This window comes from Ochlerotatus camptorhynchus, unplaced genomic scaffold, assembly GCF_037179485.1.
Source record: "Ochlerotatus camptorhynchus isolate MF236.1 unplaced genomic scaffold, CSIRO-AGI_Acam_v1.1 ptg000308l, whole genome shotgun sequence".
Lineage (NCBI taxonomy): Eukaryota > Metazoa > Arthropoda > Insecta > Diptera > Culicidae > Ochlerotatus > Ochlerotatus camptorhynchus.
Genome location: NW_027040796.1, coordinates 1,261,587 through 1,275,258, shown reverse-complemented (window position 1 = coordinate 1,275,258; position 13,672 = coordinate 1,261,587). Strand labels below are relative to the sequence as shown.

Genomic DNA, 13,672 nt, shown 5'->3' with positions numbered 1-13,672 from the left:
CGTAAATAACTCGGCTGCAAAAAACATTTCCTGTCGTATTAGATGCTAGATTGTCGCGTCTTCCATCGGTCTGGGTGTCCAAAATATCCGGAAATATCTTAACGTGACGATCCAAAGAGAAAGTCGATGAAGAGAACCGATCAATGCAGAAAGGGCCTATTGAAAAGTGACGCGAGAATTTTATTTTGTTTACAAACAAGACTTACGTGGAGTTATCAGACAGTAAATCGATGAGCGTCGATTTAATTTTGAGGTACATTGAGGAATTCGCGAGCTACTCGCAACAAAAACGGAACTCCGAATAAAGCTGTCTCACCCCTTGATCATATCAATGAATTCACCGTTTACAATTCAATAATAGGTTTGTTCCGATGCTTTAGTTCATTAGCTACAACATAAATCCTGTTAGCGCTCATCAAAACAAAAGAAGCGCTCCTAGGGACTCTCCTTTTTCTTCGTTTATCCGTAGGACGAAGAAAATCTCGTAGGACGAAGAAAAACGCGTTTCAATGCGTTAGGATGGAATTTAAACTCGTAGAACGAGTTTAGAATCAAGAAGCAGTATTAGATTTCAAACAATCTCTCAACAATTTATGACTCAAATCTAACGAAAGGTGAACAGTTTTAAAAGTCATGTTTGACAGAAATATTCGATTTTTTCTTCAAACCCGTTTAAAAAAGAGACGTATAGCGCGGGTTGTTGCCCTCTCTCCCCCCAAAATCGATCTTGTTTGCAGCATACCACTCCTGAACCACCTTGGAGTAGTGGCAGCTGGCCAAATCGGGCCAAAAAATGAGTTTGCCCCTATGCTTGCGGATGAACGACAATACACGCTTTTTCAGGCATTATTCGATGTAAACTTGGGATATCATCGTCGAGGATGTGAAGAATGGTTCCGTTTTCAAGCCACAACTGCAAATCACTTTCAAAATCATGGCCTTCTGGGCGAACTTGTCGGCAAACACGAACTTGAATCTTCCCACGTCCAGTCGCGATGGAAATCTTTGACCGGGCAGCGTTGCCAGATAGTTTGAAAGCTTATCGGTATCAAAGGTATTAAATAATTGGTATTTATCGGTATTTACTATTTATTTAATTTTATATTATTTCCGTTTTTCAAAGCAAAATAATTAACAATTGTGACGACTGGGATTTAAGGGGAATTGCTTTGTTTTACGGCTTTCTCAGTCTTGAAACACGCTTTATTTTTTAATTTTTTATTTTTTTTTTTAATTATCGTCCTCAATTGGTAATCAAAATTGTGACCAAGTAGTGTTTTTTATTTCAATTAAGTATCATTAAATGAAACCAAAATATGGTAAATCAGCCACAACAGCGATTAAACTATTGACAATAACGACAAACAATATTTTCCCTTGAAAAAAGCCACAACCTATGGCCGAAATGTCGGGCAGATTAAAAAGTCTGAATTTATATAAATTCAGGCTTTTTAGGGCAGATTACATCGTAGTCGTCGCAGTGTTTTAAGACTGAGCAAGCCGTTAATCAAAGCAAAATTTTAGCTTTTGAACTATGATCGGAATATTCCGGAAAAAAAAACTCCGGGGAATGTTTGAATTAGATTCTGAATGGAGCTGAAAAAACATCCAGAAAAAGACGCAAGAAGTTCTCCTGGATGAAGTTCGAGAAAAGCTGGAAAAGCGCCATGGAAAAGCTCCAGGAAACTTCCAAGACACGAATTGAGAAGCTTGTGGCGAAGGAAGCCAGAAAAGTTTCGGAAACCGGAAGTACATTTCCAGAAGTAGCCATTTCCAGGAAAAGCCAGAAGAAGCTCGGAAAAACCTTCCATTAGAAGTCGAGCAAAAAAACCTTTGGCTTATGGTCAAACTTCCAGAAGAAGACGAAAGAAATTTCTGGGAGAATTAATTGAACTTCCTGGAGAAGACGAAAGAAACTTCCTGGAGACACTGTCAGAAACTTTCTGAAGTAGATTGGAAGAAACATCTGAAGAAAGTCGGAAGCCAGAGTGGACAGTCAAAAGAAACAAGTACATAATTCCGAATGAAAGAGATTCCTGGGGGATGAAAATTTTCCTGATATTCATAAAACATCCCTGAAGATCCGAAATTTTCCTCTGAAGTTTTCGGAACATTCCTGAAATGCTGGAATGAAATATTCCATAATTCTCGAAATTCCTTAAAAGTTCTTGTAATTTCCTGAAATTAGGGACTGTTTTGGAGTTCTCTAGGCATCCTCGAAGCGCTAGGAACTTCCCTGATTATATTAAGACTACCGGAATATCTCTAATCATCTTAGAAGGTCTCTGGACTTTCTTGAAGATTACGAAATCTCTTAAGCGCTCTCACAATTTTCTTGAATTTATTGTAACATCAGCATTAAAGTTCTCTGATCTTCTCGATTTCATAATTTTTAAAAGTTATCGACACTGCCATTAAAAAGCATAGAACTTCCCATAAAATGTACTCACAATGATGTAATTTTCATGTAACTTCCCTTACGTTTCCTAAATTTGCATGAACATTGCTGAAGTTTTCGGAAATTGCCTGAGTTTCTCGGAACTCCTTTATAATTCCAGCAATTTCATTGAAATTAATTGATCTGTCCTGATGTTCTCTGAGCTTCACTAAAGTTCCTGAAAACCATTAAATTTCCCTGAAGTTCTTCGGACTTGTGAAGTTTCCAAAATATTTATATTGTTTCCTTAAGTTCATTGGAGTTCGCTGGACTTTTCTGAAATTTCCGGGTTTTTTTAAAAATAAAACACAGAAGTTAATGAAACTGTCTTTAATTTATCGAAACTTACACAAAAGTCTGGACTTTTCTGAAGTTTCAGAACTTCTTGAATGTGCCTGCAGCTAGTGTGGATCCGCAATAAAAAATTTGATAGCATCCTTGAAGCTCCGGGAAAATTAAAAAAAAAACTGGTGGGAGAAGATGAAAGAATCATCCGAGCGAAGGTTAAAGAAGCTTCCAAAGTAAGGTGGAAGAAAATTCCAGGGAAAGTTGGACAAAACTTCAAGAAAATGAATAAGAACTTGCGGATGTTAAATAATGTTTAAAAAATATTTCTCGATTGCCTAGGAATTACCAAAAAGAGCCATTGAATATTCCTCGATTGATGGGTAGCCAAAAACGGTGAGGAAATGCAGATATTAGTCGAAAGAGTATCAAGCATATGGCATCTTTAGAGATGTTTTTTTTTTAAATTTTGAAGGCTCAAAAAATATGAGGTATTCAAAAAGATACTCACAAAATTTTTCTCCAAAATTCGAGCGCGGGCAGGCAATAATAGTTTTGATTATTTAAAAAAAAAACGGTATAAATCGGTATAAAATTTGAAAAATCGGTATTCTGAGGAACCTTATCTGTAAATCGGTATGTAGTTTGGAAATCGGTATAAATACCGATAAATCGGTATTTATGGCAACGCTGTCACCGGGAAGCTGCTTAAAATCGAGTTTGACGTATGTTTCGTCATCGATCAAAGTGATGCCCTTGTGTTTCGTCAAAATACGTTGGTACAAGAGCCTTGCACGCTTTTTGGCTGCTTCATGTGCCGGTTCGGATGTTTACTGGCTTTGTACGACTTGTATCCTTCCCTGGCAAGGATGTTCCGCACCGTTTGAAAGTTGGCGTTGTACCTTCTGGCCATATCTCGGATCGAAATTGTAGGTCCGCTGATTCCTTTCCACGCTCATGGTTTCTTGTAGGTTTTGAGCACTCGACAAACTGTTGTTTTCAGCATCTTCAGCACTTTAGCCAGCTTGGAACCGAAACACTCCGGATTTTCCAAGTGTTTGTGTGCAATATTTTTTCTTCTTTCGAAATCCATTTGACATTCTTTCTGAACACGATCGACTACTTTGACAACACCAGTTGTTCTCTATAGAAGTGTAAACAAACCACTGTCATTGGCGTAGCTAGAAAACTTTACTGGAGGGGGCCTAAAGGGGGCCTGTTGCATTTTTGTTTTGTTTTGTTAAACTATGGTTAGATAAAACACGTAAAAATGATATCCAACAAACGGTGCAACCTGTTATATTATTTTCTTGTTGGGTACATTTACATGTGAACCATTATGGTGTGGCTTGCTATTATTTTAATGGTGAAACACTAAATTGGATTTAACATTTATGTCATTTTTGGGATCTCGATTACTATTTAGTGCATTTACTATTTTTAAGTGTTTTTGAACAAACAATGATCGTTTGTTCAAGCTTTTTGTAGCTATTTTTTTAGAAAATTCGCCCTAAATCAGTGCTAGATAATTCCAAGAATTTTGTAACAAGGTTTAATTTTGAAATCTTGAATATTTGATCATCAGATAAATCTCAGACATAGGAACCATGAAAGATACCATAATTCTCTGAATTCAGGAAGGTCCGTTAATCTGGACATTTAATTTTTAGTTACTTATTACGTCTACTGAGTCTTTTGAGTTTTCTAATTCTGATAGCAGAATTAGTTTTTAATGTGATGTCACAGGATTTTGATATTTAACCGTTTTAACGACCAAAACGACAGCAACCTGAGTAATCATTATCAGCCAAGGCATGGAAAATCATTTGCATTCATTTCATACATTCATTTACATTCATTTGCCTCTAACTTTTTTAATCAACAGCATTCCGCAAAATGATATAGGGTAAATGATGGCTTCGGCAGCCATCGACTGTTTTTGGCAACCACAATTTAAACGTTAATTTAGATGTATTTTCTCACTAAAACACTTCGCTGAATGTATTTAAACGATTCCTTAGTTTTTCAGCTTCAATCCTAATGCATTTTTACGACTGAGCAAACCTGTTATACCAGGTGTTTCTGCAAAAGAAACATAAGCACATCAAAATACGGCTGATTTCGAGTTGCCGATAATAGAACAGCTGGTTTACACGCGGTTTAAACGGAAAGGCTGCCGAAGTAAAAGAGGCTGCCGACAATAGTCACACTCACCTGAGAAGTTTGTAGCGCCTTAAAAACGTTTTCAAACCGTTTTGGACAGTTTTGTTGATTGGAATGGATAGAATAGCTAGCAGCAGATAAATGTAAACAAACAGACACATCATATGTGTGCGTGACACTGAGAAAATGCTAATAGAAGTGCGGAAGCTGCTTAGATTGACGAGAATACGTAAATTCCCCTATAGAGCTTTTGTAGGTTTTGTCATTAGCTACAAGTTTTGCTCATAACATAAATCTGTATCTCTTATGCATCACGAACTAGAGCGGGAAGAACTTGCTACTGTTTTTCAGTGAATGTAAAATACATTCACTGAAAAATAGTAGTGGCTTCTGTCCGCCCTGCTTCGTCATGCATAAGAGATACGGATTTGACTTGTTAACAAAAGTTGTAGTTAATAACAAAACCTACAAAAGTTCTATGCATCATTTTGCGGAATGCTGCTGAAGAAAAAAGATAGAGGCAAATGAATGTAAATGAATGCACGCAATGAATGCAAATGATTTTCCATGCCTGTCAGCTACATCACAACATCAAATATAGTTTTCAATTTGATCTCAGACTTTGCTCTTGTTACCTAGTATTCACTTAGTTAAAGCATTTTGCGAGTGAAACATTCTTCGAGATATGAAAGTAAGAAAATAATTAGATTAAAAAGAATTCTAAAAATCTGATTATAATTTAATTACGTCAGACTTTTAAAATACCGTGTTTTGAATGTTAAAATTCTGAAATTTGAAAAAAAAAACAAAATAAAGCAATTACCAAGATTTTTTGTTTTATGCCTCGGACTTAACAATTTTGTTAATCATTAAGTTGGATTTTGGAGCCAAATTTTACATTATTTCTCATCGAAAGGAATTAAATCAAAACTTGTTAGATTGTGCTCATTTTGTAACTAGATTATAATTGAATTGATTTCTATAAAAGCTTTTTACGTTAATTTAATGTATTATTAAATCAACGTAAAAGAAGTTAATTTGGTTTAACCCATTTGATACCAATGTATTATTTACACGTTCATTATACGGATAAGAGCATTTCCGTTGTTGTATTTTAATTTATTAAAAAATACACACACAAAAACAAGGAATTTTTAAATGTTCCAAGTCCCTTCTAAATCATTTATGAGTTCAGGTTATATGATCAATAAAATTACCAAGGATTTGAACGAAGCACTTAGCAAAACGAAACGTGATTCATGAAGTTTATTTACATCAATTTAGACCCAATTTCTTTGTGTGGGAGATGTTCTAGCTTCTCAAGATCGTCGTGGAGTTCACTTCATGAATATTCTTGTGCATAATTAGCTTGACCTGAACTCCAAGATGATTTGAAGAACTCAACACATTTTAAGTCCATGGAAATCGATCGTAAAGGATGTGATTTATAACCATGCTTAGATATATGTCGCTGCTAAGGACATTGTCTCAGTCATAGTTGAACAAGTGGATTTTATGTTCTAAATTCCAGAACGATGATGCTTATAGGCTAAATGCATCTTCTTGGACGTGTTTCGTTACTAGAGACTTTGTCTTAAGTAGTCGTGGTGTAAATAGTTCATTTTATCGGAGTTCCAAGACGATTTGAAGAGCTAGAACATTTTAAAAATTTTAATAACCCAAAATTGTTAATGTTATTTGTGTACAGGGATACCCGATTTGACGACATATCTTCATTTTGAAGACGTTCGAAATTCTGTGATGATTTTTTACTCGCAGACATTTTGAAGACATTTAATTCTTTGTGAAGATTATTTTTAGTTATATTCAAATTGAAAAATACTTCTGGCTTTTTAAATTTCAAACAGACAAGTTTAGACAAGGGGTAACTCACTCTGTCACCTTGTGACTGTGCTGACTGTGTTTCTTGTGTGTTTTAGGGTGTTTCTTTGTCGAATGAGCTGTCAAAACGTCAAGCGGCAACATACAATGACAACCATGACTTCCACAACGCTGCAAATTGTGGCCCTTGGTATCATATAGTAGTTTATTGGCTTTGACGGTGACACTGTCGGTCTTTACTATGTTAAGGTTTGGAGTGTGTCAAACTGTGTTTTTGGGGTGTTAAACACAAAGTGGCAAAGTGAGTTACCCCTTGATCCTAGACAAAAAAAAAGACAAGCTGAAAAGCTAAGCAAATGACGACATTGACTTTAAATTGTAAACTCCTTTTTGATGTTGATTATGTCCTGAAATAATTTATGCACTTTACTGAAATTTTCACTTAGCTGCAGAACTTATGAATACTTCCTGATCAACGTGCAGTCTGAGAAGAATATTTAAGAGACGTCATTTGTGTTTTCTAACTGTTGAAGATCTTCAACATCTTGATCAACCTGAAGTCTTGAAAAATATCCAGATAACTCTACAAACATCTTCGTCCATCGGGAGATCTTTTAAATATTTCCTGCATTCTAAGGAGGATGCGTGATAGAATATCCTGTAACTTATCCAACGTTTTATGAACAAATTCAAAACTTCCTTAAGTTTTAAAACATTTCCTCAACTTCTACTTCTTCAAGTTCCCTGGAAAGTTCGTTGAAATTTAACGAAGTTTCCAAAACTTCCAAAAAGATCAATGAGCTTGCTACGAAGTTCCGTAAACTGAAGCGAGGATCCCTGAAGTTCTTAGAAGTTAGCTGAACGATCTTTTACAAAATTCTCTGTACTTATATGAAGATTTACGCAGCTCCTCAAAATGCTATAAAATTTGTAAAACTTCTACAAAGTTTGCTGCACTTCTATGTTTCTCGTTGATTTTCCACGAAATTCTGCATACGAAATTTTACGTAATTCTCTGAACTATTTCAAGTTCATTAGGCTTCCAAAAAGTGCCCTGAAATCATATGGAGGTCCTCAAACAATAATGAGGTTCCCTGAAATTAAATAATGTTCCCTAAATTTCTACGAAGATTCTCAAACATAAATAAAGTTCCCACTTCTACAAAGTTTTATGATTTTTTCTAAAGTTCCCTGAGTTGCTACGAATTTTTCTTAAGCTGTATGAAGTTTCCAGAATTTCTACTAAGTTTACTGAATTCCTATAACGTTCCCTGAAGTTCTTAAAAGTCTTTGAAGTTCGTAAAACTCCCTGAAGTTAAAGAAAAATACCCGAACTCTTGACTAATTTGTAGACCCTGAAAACGTCTTATTAAACAATCGATTAAATATCGATATTCAGTCAACTCTCCATATCTCGATATTCTGTGTCTCGATATGTGGCCACTTCTTTTTTTATAACGATGGCTACCTCGGTCCTTTAGTAGTAGACTTTAATATAATTTCTCAAATCCAGAAATAATGGAAATAAAAGACATTCATAACAATCGTTGTGATCGAGCCGTGGGCTCTGTATTTGCCAGGATTCTGAGTTATTTCTTTCCGTTCTTACCAGCGTACCGGCCTACACAAACCGGAAAGGAAACGAGCATACGAATGATCAAACAACTGATCCCTTCACATTGAAGCGATAAAATATCGATTTAGGATTAATGTTCATTCATATTGATATTCATATATATAAGTTCACTAGTTTTAGGATTGAGCTTTAGTTTAAGACTTCTGATTAGGATTAGGTATGTACAATATTTATGAAATTAATGTTTTCATTATGATCAGTGGGTACTGATCATGTCCCGAGTAGCACACTTCCGTTAATAAAAGTTGCAGCAACTTGTTTATGACTAAAATTAGTCATAAAGAAGTTTCTACAACCGATATGTGACAACCGTGCTACTAGGGGTTGTATGTGGTCCAACTATATTAATCGTTGTTTAAGCCTCGAACCTGCTTGAAAACACCAGAAATTCTGGGGGGGGGGGGCTAGACAATTCTGGAGGGCTGACCCCCTTGGTACCCCCATTAGCTACGCCAATGACCACTGTCAAGGATTTTCGATTCCCAACACTAGAGGCGTGCTAGCGGCGTGCGAGGGGCGTACCAATTAACTTTTAGTCAGCCTTTAGATGTATCTGTGGTATTCCCTAACAGTTTTCTCCATAATACTCATGGAAAGTTTCTTTAGAACACTATTTGAATTCACTCTGCAATGCTCATCAAATATCAATAATTATTGGTGTTGTGCCTAGAAATTCCGCGAAGAATTGTCCTGAAAATTAATGAAATTATCATAGAAATAATTTTTTAGATCTGCTAGGAAAATTCAAAAAATATTTGAAATGCTACCCCTGCTCCATTGATATATCATAAAAAAATTATCACAGAATTTTCAGTTTCACGACACCGATTCAGACAGGTCATTTGAAATCAAACGTTCATATCGTACAAATTCTAACTGATATCCATTGAAACGAAAAAAGTTTAAACACTTTGGTTTGAATTGAGTTCAACTCCTTTCCTATCTTTACATTGCTAGGTGAAATATTCACCATGTAACTTGCTCTTTGGATAATCATGACCATGCAATCATATTAAGGATTGATTTTTGCCACATATTTTGTTAAAAGAAGTCATTGTCTGGCACCATAAATGACAAGCTGCAGAAAAAGCGAACGAAGAGAATCGAAAAATGCCAAAAAGTCATATTGGAATACCATATTGTTTGCCAATTGCTATGAATAAACAAACAAATTTCCAGGCTCAATAGTACTAATTTCATGTTTTTTTTTCCTTTCCTTTTTTGCAGGTATGCACCATCACTAATCACAAACACTATAGTGTTCCCATTTGCAGTCAAGTGAGTAACAAAATAGTCCAAAGAAGCATCAATTTTCAGAATGGAAGAAAAATAAGACCAACCCCTCCCCCTGCAGCAAATCGCAAACTTTGAAATATTGATCACTATACAAAACACTTTTACTTCTCTTACTTCCAATGTTAGGTTTGATTTGGTACATTCTCTGCATATGTTTCATACAACAAATTTAATGGCAGCTCTTGCAATAAACTGCAGCGTAAAGCAAGCTTTGACGTAAAAAAAAATGTGACTAAATAGTGTTAGGTTTTGAACGCTTGTAGCTTTGTCATTTGTAATTGAAATTTAAATCCAAATACACCAATCGATAAAAAATAACTTTACTCTCCTGAAATAAATACTTCCCATTTTTCTATTAAAAACCGTTGAAAAAAAAACAAATGTTAATTTTATCACTGTTTTCAAGAAATACACGTTTCCCCCCAAACCAGTCGTCAAAATCGAGTACCACTTGGTTGCACATCGTTCTGCTTGATCCTGGAAAGGTATGCTCATTTTCGCATCGGACGGTGTGATACCAGCAGCAAATCAGCGGTAAAAGGTGGAGTTTTTCCCTCTGCCGTCGTGCATTTGTCATTTGTGGAGAGCAGGTGTGGGATGAGCTTTAAGTTAAGAACGATGTCGTACCGAAGCTCATTTTCGCATCGGACATCGTAGTGGAGATCGAACACTCGGTCCTTCTCAGGACCACAAATTTTTACAGAAAGAGTTTTATTCCTGGGATAAATCGGCGGAATTGAGACTTACGTTGAAATATTACGAAGCGCAAAAAATGTTACTTTTACAATACAGTTTTGGGTTTTCGCTCAATACTCCTATGCGACTAGACTACCATGCGTCGTGACCATGTTACAGTCGCTATAAATCGATTGAGACGCTAAAAAAATTGGACGATTTTTGGACCACCCTAATGACAAAATAAAAAAAATACGGGTCTAATATTTTGCGATAAGGAACAAAACTAAAAAAATTATCAAATTCTGAGAATCACTGTATCGTTTTGCTTTGGAATGGCTGAATATATTTAGTAGCAAAAATAGTCTCGTAGTTATACTTAAACAATTCGGTCGTGCTTTGGACACAACCCTTAACTTTTTCCACGATATGATTTTCTAGACGCAATGCATTTGGCGAAAGAAACTGTTTTTTCATAAAATAAGCTAACCTAGAAATTACAAACTGATATTAAAAACCTTCCGGCGACCACACTACAGAATCTGTTAATGTTGCAAAACATTGCAAAATCTGCATACTTGTCATGCAAATCTGAAATAGAATCTTACATTTCCCGGTTGGGTGTAGGCACAAGACAAGCCAGGAACAAACCAGTTTTGATGAAAATAAAGATAGACATTACTAGCTAAAGGATCAACATCCTATTTACTCCTAGCAAGTCCTATCATTCATCCCTCTCTCGAGCTGAAGTGCAAACTCGCAAATCCTACCACAGTTATATGGATGGGGGACGTCGGTTCTGCCAGGCAGTCACAGGACAGTAATCCACATCGGACAAGAAAAGAACTCTCCACCACTCAACCGAATGCACGTATGCCGGGTCTACTCCTGTCTCCTTCCACACCTCCCCCCCTCCACCCTCTCATCCTCTCCGTTTGGATAAAGCCAGGTACGGATGTCGTACAAGGGTGAAACATATCACCTGTTGAGCACGGACGATGATGACGGTACTCTCGCCGAAGCCGCACGTCCTGATACGTTCGTCCAGGTACTAGAAACAGCACTGTAGAATCCTTATGCGACGACGACGACGACGCGTTAGGTGTTCACTAGGGTGCTTCATTCTGAAAAAAGTGATGAATTTCTGATGGGCCACCCTCCAGTTCGATTCATAGCCCCAAAATATGAACCTGTGCAAAAATTGGTAAAGATTGATGAAGGTTTAGAGGTCGCGCCAATGATTTGAAATTTGTATGGGAATTACTATGGAAGAATTTAAAAAATCGCTTATATCGCTATAACTTTGCTTCTACTTGTCCAAATGTCGAAAAAATTTAGTATGTTATTGCTATGGCAATAAACAAAAAGCCTACAGTTGCTACGCTCAGTTTTGCAGCGTATCAAGAATTATAAAAATGTGAAAAAATGGCAAAATAGGGTAAATTGACAGATGAATATGTACAAGGCAACAACGCCAATTTCATCGCAACAACAACAGGCTTGTTGATCATTGTCATGACAACCACATATTTTTTTTTCAACGTTTGGACAACTACAACCAAAGTTAGAGCAATGTAAACGAAAATCAATAATTTCCCATACTAATTCACCAAAATCTCCATACAAAATCCAAATCATTGGCGCGACCTCTAAACCTTCATCAATCTTTACCATTTTTTGCACAGGTTCATATTTTGGGGCTATGAATCGAACTGGAGGGTGGCCTATCAAAAATTCATCACTTTTTTCAAAATGAAACACCCTAGTGTTCACTCTTCTTCTGGGGGGAGGCGACGAGCGATGATAAGAGAGTTCCCACCCGAACGAAGACAAGTTGGGCAATTAACGGCGGTGAGCACCTCTACAACTGACTATGGGGGTTTTTGTGCGCCAACGACGCACCGGGTGGGGACCATCCTTAGATGCAGTAGGTAGGACGGCATCCGACCTGTTTGAATCTGCAAACAACTAGGCGACGAGTAAACACAAAACACATGCAATTATAGATCAAAGAAAGTCGGAAGCCTAGCGGAGGGAAAGTTTTTGCGACAAGAGTCGGCTCGGCACACCTCGCTAGCATAGCGCTCTCTTATGGGCACGTGTGTGGCAACTGGCAAGCTTACGAAAGGCACGAAATTAGAATGTGCTCTGTGCTCCGAAATGATTTATTTCAGTTCGGCGTACGAGAAGCAAAAAGAGTAATAAAGGTGCGCATTAGCTTCATAAACACCGGAATGTTTATTGAGGAATTAGCTCATAATTTTATGTGATTTTATCACGCATTGGTAGTGTTGTTCTGCCTAGATCCGGTTTATGTTGCGGAAACATTTATTGCCTTTCCGTGATCGGACGTTTGCCCCGGTGGTGACGGAGAGGAAGTGTAGATAAATTAGAATTTCCCGCACCACGACCTGGTATTCCAGCGCACTAGGACAAATTCACGGCCGAAGCGTCGAAATCGTGCCGTGTGCTACATTGTTGCATGCAATTCCCACCAGGAAAGGCAACATGTAACACTCTCTAATACATCACCACCGCCAAAGCCTATTTGTTATCCTATCTAATCTCAAAGCTACCTCCCACACCAAGGGCCATGGACGGGAGTCCCACAGAGCCGAGATTGCTGCTTGTTATTCCGAGCGTTCATCAGAGAATTTCATCATGATGCTAATGACGGGGCCCGTCTTGTCCGTTCCCTATCTTGCACTGTGTATTGCTATCTCCCACACGGTCTTGTTTGTTGCTCCCAACGGTTGCACTGGTCCTGGGTTGGGACGGAGTGGCTGTGATGTGTTTCATCGTTGCCCTGCTCCTTGCCTCAGTCGACAATTTGCCGTCTGTCCGTCAACTAAGAACTCCCATGCCCTACAACACTCTTGAACGAGAACCGTCTTCGTCGGTGGGGCAGCAGTGGATAGTGTGTCGTGGGCTAGGATTTATGGCATGTTTGGCAAAGTCAAAAGATTTCCCATCGGAATGCTTTAGGACTGGAAGTGTTGCCGATCCATGGCGAATGACTTGAATTGATGAGCAAGTGAGGCTAATTGGACCGCTTTAGATCATAGGCGTTTGAACACTTTCTTTGGTGCGTCATTCGTGACTTGTCCGACATTACTTTGTCGTGGATTGAAGCATAGATGTTAACCCCATTGCACAAGTCTGAAAACAAAAACGGTTAAAACTCTTTTCTCACAGTTTCCGATGGTTTAGCGGTGTTTTCGAAGACGTTTCTTGAAATGTTAAACTTGGTGTCTTCAGCAAAGTTTCTTAAAATGCATCTAAACTATATTTGAGAAGGGCCAAATTTTTGTTTGGCAAAATATAATGGAAAAATGACT

General features: G+C 37.5%; 2 protein-coding genes across 3 annotated transcripts in view; one reads left to right on the top strand and one right to left on the bottom strand.

Annotated features, from left to right (window-relative positions):
• LOC135707339 (uncharacterized) overlaps nucleotides 1–13,672 on the bottom strand; it is a 386,083-nt gene that overhangs the window by 124,836 nt on the left and 247,575 nt on the right. The window lies entirely within an intron of this gene.
• The window catches only part of LOC135707343 (matrix metalloproteinase-2-like), a 961,657-nt gene that overhangs the window by 864,543 nt on the left and 83,442 nt on the right, over nucleotides 1–13,672 (top strand). Inside the window, exon 5 of one of the 2 annotated variants that reach the window (XR_010518222.1) lies at nucleotides 9,591–9,628. The exons of the other annotated variant lie outside the window; for it this stretch is intronic. The gene's annotated coding sequence lies outside the window, so the exon portion shown is untranslated. Of the gene's footprint in view, nucleotides 1–9,590; nucleotides 9,629–13,672 lie in introns of those variants that run through there. 2 annotated transcript variants of the gene reach the window in all.